Genomic DNA, 13513 nt, shown 5'->3' with positions numbered 1-13513 from the left:
TTTTAGGTCCCAGTTGTTGTTACTAGTCAACTTTCAGTGGACACCCCCATAGCGTCTTTCAGAACCCTCCTAAAAAACAAGCTTATGTTTTGGGTTGGATATTGCATCCGATTTAATATGTTAATCAATGGAATTTCCTTACGGTGCTCATTAGTCTTTCAGTTGTTAGTCTTCTCTTTGTTGTGTACTAAATATATTTTCATTGTCTTTTATTAGTTTTTTCCTGTGAAGCCATTGTGTTGCATCCATGTCTGAAATGTGCTGTATAAATAAAGCTTGATTTGATTTCAACAACAAAATGTTTTTCTTATTTAACCAGGTAGGCCAGTTGAGAACAAGTGCTCATTAACAACTGCTACATGGCCAAGGTAAAAATAAAGCAGTGTGACACAAACAACACAGAGTTACACATGGGATAAACAAAAGTACAGTCAATAACACAACAGAAATCTATATACAGTGTGTGTAAATGAAGTAAGGAGGTAAGGCCATAGTGGCGAAATAATTACAATTTAGCAATTAAACACTGGAGTGATAGATGTGCAAGTAGAGATACTGGGATGCAAAGGAGCAAAAATAAATAACAATACGGGGATGAGGTAGTTGGGTGTGGCTATTTACAGATGGGCTGTGTACAGGTACAATGATCGGTAAGCTGCTCTGACAGCTGATGCTTAAAGTTAGTGAGGTAGATATATATATATATGAACCCAATGGCCGACAAATCGAAAGACTCTTGGTCCCTCTTAGTGTGAAAATCAGTATCAATCCCATGTCAAAGGATTCAACTACTGAAATCAGAAACAAACAAATGGATCACACAGATCAATCTCACTTTTCCAGCCTGCTGAAGGCGTGGTGGAGTGGTAAACACCACCCCCGGCTCTACCAGGGGCTTGAGGTGGTCTCCCACAGCTCTGCTGATGTCATGTTCTGTGGCCTTGCCATTCCATTTCTTGACTGCCCCTGCAACACAGAAACACATTTAGTCATATTATATAAAACACTCAAAGTAATGGATATGGAGCATCTATGGCCTCAGTTACACCTGGCATCTAAATGTGACTTCTGTCATCTGATCACTCCAAACTGCATTAGGTTCAGATCTACCAGGATGGGCCTTTGACAGTCTGGATGCAGTCAGGCCATTGAATATGCATAAGCAATGTAAAGAGATGGGGTGAATGAGTGGGGAAAAATACATTTTACACAAATTACCTTCATAAATCAAATCATATGTTATTGGTCACGTACAGGTGTTCAGCAGATGTTATTGCAGGTGTAGCGAAATGCTTGTCCTTCTAGTTCCCACAGTGCAGTAATATCTAACAAGTAATATCTAACAATTTTACAACAAATACCTAATACACACAAATCTAAGTAAAGGAATGGAATTAGGAATATATAAATATATGGATAAACAATGTCAGAGCAGCATAGACTGAGATACAGTTTATACATATGAGATAAGAAATGCAAGATATGTGAACATTATTAAAGGGACATTATTAAAGTGACTAGTGTTCCATTTTTTAAAGTGGCCAATGATGTCAAGTCTGTGTATATAGGCTGCAGTCTCTCTGTGCTAGTGATGGCTATTTAACAGTCTGATGGCCTTGAGATAGAAGCTGTTTTTCAGTCTTTCGGTCCCAGCTTTGATGCACCTGTACTGACCTCGCCTTCTGGATGATAGCAGGCTGAACAGGCAATGGCTCGGGTAATAACAAAGAACAAATGTGTGTGCCTGAGGGGAAATTAACTTTCATACAGCCAAAAGGGTGAGAAATTACACCAATATCAGTGGACAATTTGCACTAATGTAAATAAACATGGAGGATGGAACATATTCTCTTTTGCTAATGTGATGAACCACTAAGGAGACATAAATATTTACCATCTACACGATGCGTGACCTCTCACCTCTCTGGCTGTAGAAGTGTTCTTCCTAACCAGTCCCTCAACAGCTCTCTGACTGAGCTCCACCCTCACTGGGTCTTCAGAGGAGAGGAAGGCTGAGGAGGGATGGAAGGATGAACGGATCAGTCTGTCAATAAAGTGTAGAGCTGCTGTCTGACAAAATCACTATTTTAGTAGTTCATTACAGTAAATAAGGCTTTATGACTGCTGAATACCAACTATCAATCACTTAGATGTATTTTCAGGTAGATGTATTTTCAGGTAGAGATACATCCTTGGGACGTCCCTAGCCCATTGAAGTTGACATTTAAAATTGTTAAGGTAGGGGTTAAGGTTAGGGTTTAGGGTATAGATGTCCCAAGGATTCCAGATAGCATTGACCATTGTGCATTTTTCTGTCTCTCTTACATAGCAGGTATAAAAGTAACATAGACAAGGCAATGAATTATGGTCATTGTAGTTAATTACGTTTTATGCGCTAAACTATGTAGAATATTGGCCTGTTGGAAACTACAACTCCCTACTACATCACACAGTTCAGGCTGGATCTGATTTATCTCTAGAGAAACTACAACTCTCTATTACATCACACAGTTCAGTCTGGATCTGATTTATCTCTAGAGAAACTACAACTCCCTACTACATCACACAGTTCAGTCTGGATCTGATTTATCTCTAGAGAAACTACAACATCACACAGTTCAGTCTGGGGCTGATTTATCTCTAGAGAAACTACAACTCCCTACTACATCACACAGGTCAGTCTGGATCTGATTTATCTCTAGAGAAACTACAACTCCCTACTACATCACACAGTTCAGGCTGGGTCTGATTTATCTCTGTACAATGTTGTGAGGGAAAAATCTATGTCAACCTCTTTAAGTTGATATGACTTCTAATGTGTTGAAGGATCTTTTTAAGGTTGAGAAGTTTGTGTGTATGTTTGTGTGGGTGTGCAACCACACACCCTCTGGGCAGACAGGCCAAAGGCGCTTGGCCCAATCCAGGGAACCGTTGATCTACTTCAGAGGAACTGTGTCTAGAGTGATTTCCTGTTGTTTTGACACCTCACTAGAAGACTAGAATAACTAACTGTTGCTACAGAACGAGACGACCAATTCACAGTTAGTCTGTGTCTCGTTCTCCACACACATACACATACCAAGATCACGTGTTTTCTATATGCACAAGATAGTTTGACTATATAAGGCTTCTGAACTCCTTGTGTCATCGAGCTCTTGGCCTTCCACCTCAGAGTGTAGGGCTGACCAGCTACTTTATTGCAATTCTTATCAAATAAAGGTTGATTGTTTGAAGAAATGACAAAGTCTCTCCTGATTGGTTAGAATTTCCACCACAATGTGCAGTAGGCTTTTTCAATACCAACAATGATATACCAGACAGTGCAGAATGAATGACTGACTGCCCAGTTCAACATCAGTTCACAGTCTCACCTCATACTGTATTGGAGCAGCAGCAGCTGACTGCCCAGTTCAACATCAGTTCACAGTCTCACCTCATACTGTATTGGAGCAGCAGCAGCTGACTGCCCAGTTCAACATCAGTTCATCGTCTCACCTCATACTCAATTGGAGCAGCAGCAGCTGACTGCCTGGTTCAACATCAGTTCACCGTCTCACCTCATACTGTATTGGAGCAGCAGCAGCTGACTGCCCGGTTCAACATCAGTTCACCGTCTCACCTCATACTGTATTGGAGCAGCAGCAGCTCACTTGATCGTTGATGCTAATCATCATGTTTGAATCTGAGAGTAAATAGAGCCGACTACACTCTAAAAATGAAGGGTTCAACTGGAGTTGTTCTCAGATCCCCTAAGAACCGTAGGGTTCTTGGTCAATGAAAATCAGCCCCAAAAGGTTCTTCAAAGAACTTGTTAGAAGGTGGGTTCATCGAGGAACCTCCGTTGTTGCTGGACTTCTTCCGGGAACATCGCAATTACAACTGAAAACGATGGTGACAAGTTTGGATGCGACAACAGTTAAAAAGGTTAAGTTGGGTTGATGTTTGGCTCTGAATATGTCTCGAAATAATTTATATAATAATATAACATACTAATAATGAATAACGAAGACAATGATGGTTTTCTGTGAATATCTTCCATAACGTTACTATAGCTAATTAACGTAAATATTAGAAAGCTGGGTTTGACCATCGGCGTTGTATGAGCTACAGTACAGTACTGTTAGCTAGCTAGCTAACGTTATGTCCTAACTAGGCACAACTAGGTTTGGATTATTTCCTCAACTATATTCTTTCCCATATATTGTATATCGTTTCAATAAAGCCAACATGGCTTTACACTCTCATTAATGTAAGTTTCCAATCTAGAGCAGGTCTCACTTTTGTGATAATGAACTAGCTAACGTTAGCTTAGTTAACTAACTAACTAACTAACTAACTAACTAACTAACTAACGACAGTGACCTGTCCAGACGAGATGTTACAACGAACTGAATCGTCAATGGAGGTCTTCCTCTTTATATAGCCTGCTACAGCATGCAATACTATTAACTCACAAGGGGGCATAACGTTACTATCCCATTTTGGAAACGTTACATGTACAATACTATCCCATTTTGGAAATGTTACATGTACAATACTATCCAATTTTGGAAACGTTTCATGTACAACACTATCCCATTTTGGAAACGTTTCATGTACAATACTATCCCATTTTGGAAACGTTACATGTATAATACTATCCCATTTAGGAAACGTTTCATGTACAACACTATCCCATTTTGGAAACGTTACATGGACAATACTATCCCATTTTGGAAACGTTACATGTACAACACTATCCCATTTTGGAAACGTTACATGTACAATACTATCCCATTTTGGAAACGTTACATGTACAACACTATCCCATTTAGGAAACGTTACATGGACAATACTATCCCATTTTGGAAATGTTACATGTACAATACTATCCCATTTAGGAACGTTACATGGACAATACTATCCCATTTTGGAAACGTTACTTGTACAATACTAACTAAATCTTTATTCACTTATAAGGGAGCAGGTCAATACAACGCACACATACAATGTGAATCAATTGAGTGCCCTATGATAATGATGGCTGTTGGACCCACGGGACAAAAGTACAAAGGTCTTTTATAGCCCTTTCAACCTACATGACGAACAACAGATGTATAGAACAGGTCACAAGGTTAAGATTTGTATGAAAGATACTTATAATTCTCAGCAGACAGTATCTGCTGTAAAAACAGTACTCTTTGTGTTGAGACCAGGGTCTGGCCCTGAGGTCATCTCTCCCTGGTACCATATAGAACAGAAACATTAACTCATGTTCTGGAATGCGGTCTCTTTAGGTTTAATCACCCAAAAGACATTGTAAATCTCCTGTCAGTGTTTTCTCCCAGAGGCCCATCGTCAGTAGAACACACAGACACAATAGTTATAAGAACCCTTTATTCCGTTGCATAAAACAACCATTTGATGCAATAAAAGTATTATAATATAATGTTGCAGTTTTGCTCTCTCAGTGTCCACTGAAAGTTGACTAATAACAACAACTGGGACCTAAAAGACACCCACCATGAGACCCACTAAATCTGCCCAAGAAGAGGCAAACAAAAGAAAAACCCACACCAAACTTAAAGACAGGAAGTAAACCAAAAAGTTGGAGCAACTAAAGGTGTTGACTCTCCACATGTATCAAGACAACTGGAGCACTGGGCCAGACACTCTTAAATAGAACCTGGACCAGCTCAGGTGAAACACCTTCCCACTAACGAGATGGACAAACCAGCACAGGTGTAACACATACTGACTAACGAGGTGACACCAATCAGTGCATCCTACGTGCTAACGAGCTAGACGTGCTAACGAGCTAGACGTGCTAAAGTCCAACCTCAAAACATAAAATGGAAAAACCAAAAATACCTTAAAACACCTTAAAAGAAAGACTGTAACACCTTAATAGAATGCTCACCACCAACAGAAAACAACTTCCATTTCTCATTATAATCAACTACAATGCTTCACCTTCACCAACTGGCTGTCAACAATTAAAAACATTTCTACGTGTAGCTCAGTTGGTAGAGCATGGTATTTGCAATGCCAGGGTTGTGGGTTTGATTCCCAAGGGGGATCAGTACGGAGAAAAAAATGTATGAAATGTATGCATTCACTGCTGTAAGTCGCTCTGGATAAGAGCGTCTGCTAAATGAATGTAATACAATCGTATTATTTTTCACCTTTTTCTTTCTATAGAATCCTAACGCTTCTAGAACTCTCGTCTTCCTAAAACTCACTAGCTTCTAGAACTCCTGTCCCCTTGGAACGAGCCCAAACAAAACTCATCTCCAATACGGGAAAACATGCAGTCAAAATAAATTGTGATCCATGGCAACACACTGGCTAAATGCAAAACAAATCTTTTTGACAGCCCACCCTTGAGGCAATCAGCAACTAAGTTGTCCTTACCACGGACATGTCTGATTTCAAGAGGAAACTCCTGCAATATCCGTAGTAACTTTCCACCTCATTGCAGAGCTTCTCTCTCTTTTCAGGGTTCACTAGATAGGCATGTTGTTGGATCGGGGCCCAGTCCCCAATGTCATGCTCTAGTACGTTTGGGTTGGCACATCTGAGAATGAACCCTGATATTCTAAAAGCAGGGCAACATTGTCAATATAATTGTCCCCAAAAATTGTCAGTTGATCATATAAATAATTAGGATTACTAAATGTAAATATGAATACCAAATGTACACCCCTTTGTTAATATGTATTGTCAACAATTAACTTAATGGTGAGGCATGGAATAATAAAACATGTATATTTTGTCAGGCTGAATGTTTGAAATATGAGGTGATTTAAAATCATGCTTCTTCAGGAGTGGAATAAAGACAATTATCACTTGAATGTTGTCAAGAAATACTGGAGTGATGTCAGATTGTTAATAAAATTGATTATAGACCAATTTATTATACTGTGTCCATGTGTTTAGGCCGCAAGTACGTTGAAATTAAGCTGTTTTCAAGTCAATGAAAAAACAACCCGAAAAGACATCTTCTCAACTTTCACTTTCAACTAAAACTGAACTGTATATTGGATGTCGGGCATAGTTTGATTTTCAACGTCTTTTCAATTACATTTGGGGTGTCCAAATCCATAACCAATATGCAGAAACAGTTTGTGGTGTATTGAAAACCTAAACATAAAATGCGCTATATACACAAACATCTGCCACAATAATCATATTACTTGTTTTTTTTAAACAAGCTCCTTATAAACTGCACAAGCACCAGAAACGCTGTTGTTTTCACAAGCAGCAATAAATCACTGATATCAATTAGGGAAATCAGGTTGTACATGCTGTTGAAACTAACACAACTAAACAAAACACATGGAAATGGGAGATATATTTGACCTCACTGGTTAGAGGACAACCTGCAGAAGACAGTCTGCTACATTTTGGAGTGATGCATTTAAATGTAGGGGTCGCTAAACAAAGGAACACAACACCTATTTGTCATCACTCATCGATATAATGCTAAAATCATTTGTGAGAGGAGGGAGATGAGGTTGCACGTCCTGTTAAAACTAACCGCTCAAAAACCACACGGAATCTGGGAATAATGTGTACATCCCTGGTTAGAGGACCATTTGTAGAAAACAGCTAGCTACATTTTGAAGTGTTGCATTTTGATTCAAGTGGGTCACCAACATGGTAAGTGGAACGACCCTTTCAGAGCCTGAATTTTCCCCCTGAGGCTAATATCCATATCATGTTGAAATCAATAGAACAGGGGACAAACGTTTAGGGGTCTACATTGTGACATCATTAAAATACTCCTTCGACAATGTTAAAACATTTTACATTGTGACATTAATTCATTGATATCATGAAACAACTCCTTCATGAATTTTCTGATATTTGATCAGAGATCTTTTATCAGATTATGTCTGGTCACAGCTATGAGATTTCTCTCCTGTGTGTATTCTCTGGTGTATTCTCAGATTGCTAGATCCTGTAAAACTCTTCCCACATTGATTACAGCGATAAGGCTTCTCTCCTGTGTGTGTTCTCCTGTGTACAGTCAGCTTCCCAGATTGACCAAAACTCTTCCCACACTGATCACAGCTATAAGATTTCTCTCCTGTGTGTGTTCTCTGGTGTATTGTCAGATTGCTAGATCCTGTAAAACTCTTCCCACATTGATCACAGCTATACGATTTCTCTCCTGTGTGTGTTCTCTGGTGTAGAGTCAGACTGCTAGATGCAGCAAAATTCTTCCCACATTGATTACAGCTATAAGGTTTCTCTCCTGTGTGTATTCTCTGGTGTAGAGCCAAACTTGTAGATGCCGCAAAACTCTTCCCACATTGATCACAGCTATAAGATTTCTCTCCTGTGTGTGTACTCTGGTGTAATGTCAGCTGGCCAGATTGAACAAAACTCTTCCCACATTGATCACAGCTATAAGGTTTCTCTCCTGTGTGTGTTCTCTGGTGTAAAGTCAGCTGGCCAGATTGAACAAAACTCTTCCCACATTGATCACAGCTATAAGGTTTCTCTCCTGTGTGTGTTCTCTGGTGTAAAGTCAGCTGGCCAGATTGAACAAAACTCTTCCCACATTGAGCACAGCTATAAGGTTTCTCTCCTGTGTGTGTTCTCTGGTGTAAAGTCAGTTGGCCAGATGTAGTAAAACTCTTCCCACATTGAGCACAGCTATAAGGTTTCTCTCCCGTGTGTATTCTCTGGTGTGATTTTAAATGTCCAGAAGAAAGAAAACTCTTCCCACAGTCAGAGCAGCAGTGAGTTCTCTTCCCTGTGGGTCTCTGTGGGTGTTTCTTGAGGTGTTCTAATGTGGAGAGACTCTTCTCTGCCTTGTCAGCATCATGAGATTGTTGAGGCTCCTCAGAGGACCCATGATAGTCACGTCTCTCTCCTGTGTGAACAACAAAGTCAGACAGATAATTAAAGGCCCACAACAGCAGTAATCCACTGTAAAAGGTGATGCCAACAGCGTAGCCATGATGTTGTACAACAATTGACATCTGTAATGAATGTTACAATTATTTGACAATTGTCTTAAAATTAGCAAGAACAGTCATATTTTGTCTTTTCACAATAGTAGTAAAATCGATGATTGTATGCTAGAAGAAAGTTAAAGTTGCTGAAATCCTAAGGAGTGTGCCAGACGACTTTTGGTCTCCAATATAGGCCCCTTTCTGTGTTTAATAAAATTGCGGCACGAGGGCGATGCACACACAATTTGATTGCAGAAACATCTCCCTGCTAATGAGGAAACCAATAGTTATGGATGTAGTATATCTGCCTGGAGCAAAAATGGTGAGCAAAGATTTTAGATTTTTACAATGTATTCAGAATGTGAACGGGGGAAAACTCAGGGGAGTAACCTCCATTTCCAGGTTGCTTATGAGTGCATTTCACACTACTTTGGATTATAATTGTAAGGATTCTTTGAATGTCCTGCTTAAAATAATGTTTGTGTCATCATCGCAAATCAACCTCTTTGTACTTAAAAAACACTTCAACCAGTAAAACGCTTTTAACTCAAAAATGGCGCCGGAGGAGATGGCCGTCTCCTAACCAATTGTGCTATTATGTGTTTTCTTTCCCGATATTTGTAAATTATTTTGTACATAATGTTTCTGCAGAAAAGAGCTTCTGGATATCAGGACAGCGATCACTCACCTCAGATTAGACAAAGATTTTTTCAACAACAACAAGCAGGACTCAGACTATATTCTCCAAACACTCCACAGGGCCGACATCCCAATTATTCGCAAAAGGAAGCGACGCAGAGGACGAAGAGCCGGATGCCTCGTCCGGACCAGCAGAAGGCGAGTAGGAAAGCTGCCGTTACCGTCAATATTACTCGCCAAAGTGCAATCATTGGACAATAAACTAGACAAGGCACGATCACGAATATCCTACCAACGGGACATCAAAAACTGTAATATCCTATGTTTCACGGAATTGTGGCTGAATGACGACATGGATATTCAGGTTGCGGGATATAAGCTGCACCGGCAAGATAGAACAGCACACTCTGGTAAGACGAGGGGGGGGGGGGCGGTCTGTGCACATTTGTAAACAACAGCTGGTGCACGAAATCTAAGGAAGTCTCTAGATTTTGCTCGCCTGAAGTAGAGTATATTGTGATAAATTGCAGGCCACACTACTTGCCTAGAGAGTTCTCAGCTATACTTTTCGTGGCTGTTTATTTACCACCACAGACAGATGCTGGCACTAAGACCGCACTCAGTCAGCTGTATAAGGAAATAAGCAAACAGGAAACCGCTCACCGAGAGGCGGCGCTCCTAGTGGCCGGAGATTTTAATGCAGGGAAACTTATATCAGTTCTACAAAATCTCTATCAACATGTTAAATGTGCAACCAGAGGGGAAAAAAATACTAGATCACCTGTACTCCACACACAGACAAAGCTCTCCCTCACCCTCCATTTGGTAAATCCGACCACAACTCTATCCTCCTGATTCCTGCTTACAATCAAAAATTAAAGCAGGAAGCACCAGTGACTCGGTCTATAAAAAAATGGTCAGATGAAGCAGATGCTAAACTACAGGACTGCTTTGCTATCACAGACTGGAACATGTTCCGGGATTCTTCCGATGACATTGAGGAATACACCACATCAGTCACTGGCTTTATCAATAAGTGCATTGAGCACGTTGTCCCCACAGTGACTGTACGTACATACCCCAACCAGAAGCGACAGGCAACATTCACACTGAGCTAAAGGGTAGAGCTGCCGCTTTCAAGGTGCGGGACTCAAACCAGGAATCTTACAAGAAATCCCGCTATGCCCTGTGACGAACCATCAAACAGGCAAAGCGTCAATACAGGGCTAAGATTGAATCATACTACACCGGCTCCGACGCTCGTCGGATGTGGCAGGGCTTGCAAACTATTACAGACTACAAAGGGAAGCACAGCCGTGAGCTGCCCAGTGACATGAGCCTACCAGACGAGCTAAATCACTTCTATGCTCGCTTCGAGGCAAGCAACAACGAGGCATGCATGAGAACATCAGCTGTTCCGGACGACTGTGTGATCACGCTCTCCGTAGCCGATGTGAGTAAGACCTTTAAACAGGTCAACATACACAAGGCTGCAGGGCCAGACGGATTACCAGGACGTGTGCTCCGGGCATGTGCTGACCAACTGGCAGGTGTCTTCACTGACATTTTCAACATGTCCCTGATTGAGTCTGTAATACCAACATGCTTCAAGCAGACCACCATAGTCCCTGTGCCCAAGAACACAAAGGCAACCTGCCTAAATGACTACAGAGCTGTAGCACTCACGTCCGTAGCCATGAAGTGCTTTGAAAGGCTGGTAATGGCTCACATCAACACCATTATCCCAGAAACCTAGACCCACTCCAATTCGCATACCACCCCAACAGATCCACAGATGATGCAATCTCTATTGCCACTCCACACTGCCCTTTCCCACCTGGACAAAAGGAACATTTATGTGAGAATGCGATTCATTGAACACAGCTCAGCGTTCAACACCATAGTGCCCTCAAAGCTCATCACTATGCTAAGGAACCTGGGACTAAACACCTCCCTCTGCAACTGGATCCTGGACTTCCTGATGGGCCGCCCCCAGGTGGTGAGAGTAGGTAGCAACACATCTGCCAAGCTGATCCTCAACACTGGAGCTCCCCAGGGGTGCGTGCTCAGTCCCCTCCTGTACTCCCTGTTCACCCACAACTGCATGGCCAGGCACGACTCCAACACCATCATTAAGTTTGCTGACGACACAACAGTGGTAGGCCTGATCACCGACAACGACGAGACAGCCTATAGGAAGGCGGTCAGAGACCTGGCCGGGTGGTGCCAGAATAACAACCTATCCCTCAACGTAACCAAGACTAAGGAGATGATTGTGGACTACAGGAAAAGGAGAACCGAGCACGTCCCCATTCTCATCGACGAGGCTGTAGTGGAGCAGGTTGAGAGCTTCAAATTCCTTGGTGTCCACATCAACAACAAACTAGAATGGTCCAAACACACGAACAGTCGTGAAGAGGGCACAACAAAGCCTATTCCCCCTCAGGAAACTAAAAAGATTTGGCATGGGTCCTGAGATCCTCAAAAAGTTCTACAGCTGCAACATCGAGAGTATCCTGACCGGTTGCATCACTGCCTGGTATGGCAATTGCTCGGCCTCCGATCGCAAGGCACTTCAGAGGGTTGTGCGTACGGCCCAGCACATTACTGGGGCGAAAAGTGGGAGGTGTGGTCAAGAAACACTGGCATATTTTATCATCGGACCCAACTTTGCCGGCCGAATTTAAAAATCCACCACTTATTGTGTATAGGAGAGGTCGCAATTTACGCGATAAATTGGTTCATGCCAACTGCTAGCCACAAAAGAAAATCAGCCAGGCTCTTCTACCAAATGGTAGCTATAAATGCAGAGGATGCGCACAATGCAACAATATGATGAGGTGTGAATATTTCTGCCACACCCACACAGGAAAACGGTTCCAAATAAATGATATCATTACGTGTTCCGCCACCCATGTTATTTACATTATTAAATGTCCATGTGGGCTCTGCTATGTCGGTAAGACCTCCCGCTCTCTCAAACAGAGAATTAGTGAACATAAAAGTTCAATCAGGCGAAATGACAGGGATTATCCAGTCGCAGTACATTTTAATGACCTAAAGCATGACATTTCTACCTTTAGATTTTGTGGCATAGAGAAAGTCAAGATATCAGACAGGGGAGGTGATATTAATAATACTCTGAGCAAAAGAGAATGTTTTGGATTTTCACCCTCCAACACATTATTTGCTAAAGGACTTAATGATGAAATGCCTATGTATGTTATGTTGTGAATTTCAACATGAATTATGTGCCTATTTAAGATAATTCTGATGCTTTTCGTACGACGTACCCAATGATTAATGAAAACTTGCTATGTCCTCATTGTGGTTTTATGGACGTGTTTAATGCGTCTTATTTATACACTTTTGTAGTGTTTTTTTTAAATTTTTTAAATCTTTATTTTAACAGGGAAAACAGACTGAGACCTGGATCTCTTTTACGGCTGTGCCCTGTGTAAACATGTTGACATATACAGTTTTAGGCATACAGACAAGAACATTTCAAACATACAAAACAAAGACACAATTCAACAGAAACAATCACAGATAACATCATATTGATCCTCCATAACATTTTTAAAATGGGCAAGGGACACCAGAGTGTCTAACTTAAGTTGGATCTGCAGTTTGTTCCATAAATAAGGCGCAAAGGAACTAAAGGCAGTCCTACCCAACTCTGTGGAGACCGCAGGAGTCTCTAATGTAATCCACATCTGTGATCTGGTTTTAAAATTTGTATATCTAGTGGAAATTAATGATGATATATATGGAGGTAGTTTTAAAAGAAGCGCTTTATAAATAAACAAGAGAGCATGTTGCTCTCGCCTCACAGATAGAGAGGCCCAACCCACATGTTGATAAAGGATACAGTGATGAGTTTTGTAAATATCACCCGTGATAAACCTGAGCGCACAATGGTAAATAGC

The 13513-nt window shown here is 41.2% G+C and overlaps 1 pseudogene; it reads right to left on the bottom strand.

Annotated features, from left to right (window-relative positions):
* The window catches only part of LOC115178614 (zinc finger protein 850-like), a 150148-nt pseudogene that overhangs the window by 113179 nt on the left and 23456 nt on the right, over window positions 1-13513 (bottom strand).

The sequence above is a fragment of the Salmo trutta genome, chromosome 38 (genome assembly GCF_901001165.1).
Source record: "Salmo trutta chromosome 38, fSalTru1.1, whole genome shotgun sequence".
Classification (NCBI taxonomy): Eukaryota; Metazoa; Chordata; class Actinopteri; order Salmoniformes; family Salmonidae; genus Salmo; species Salmo trutta.
This window is presented reverse-complemented; position numbering and strand designations above follow the sequence as displayed.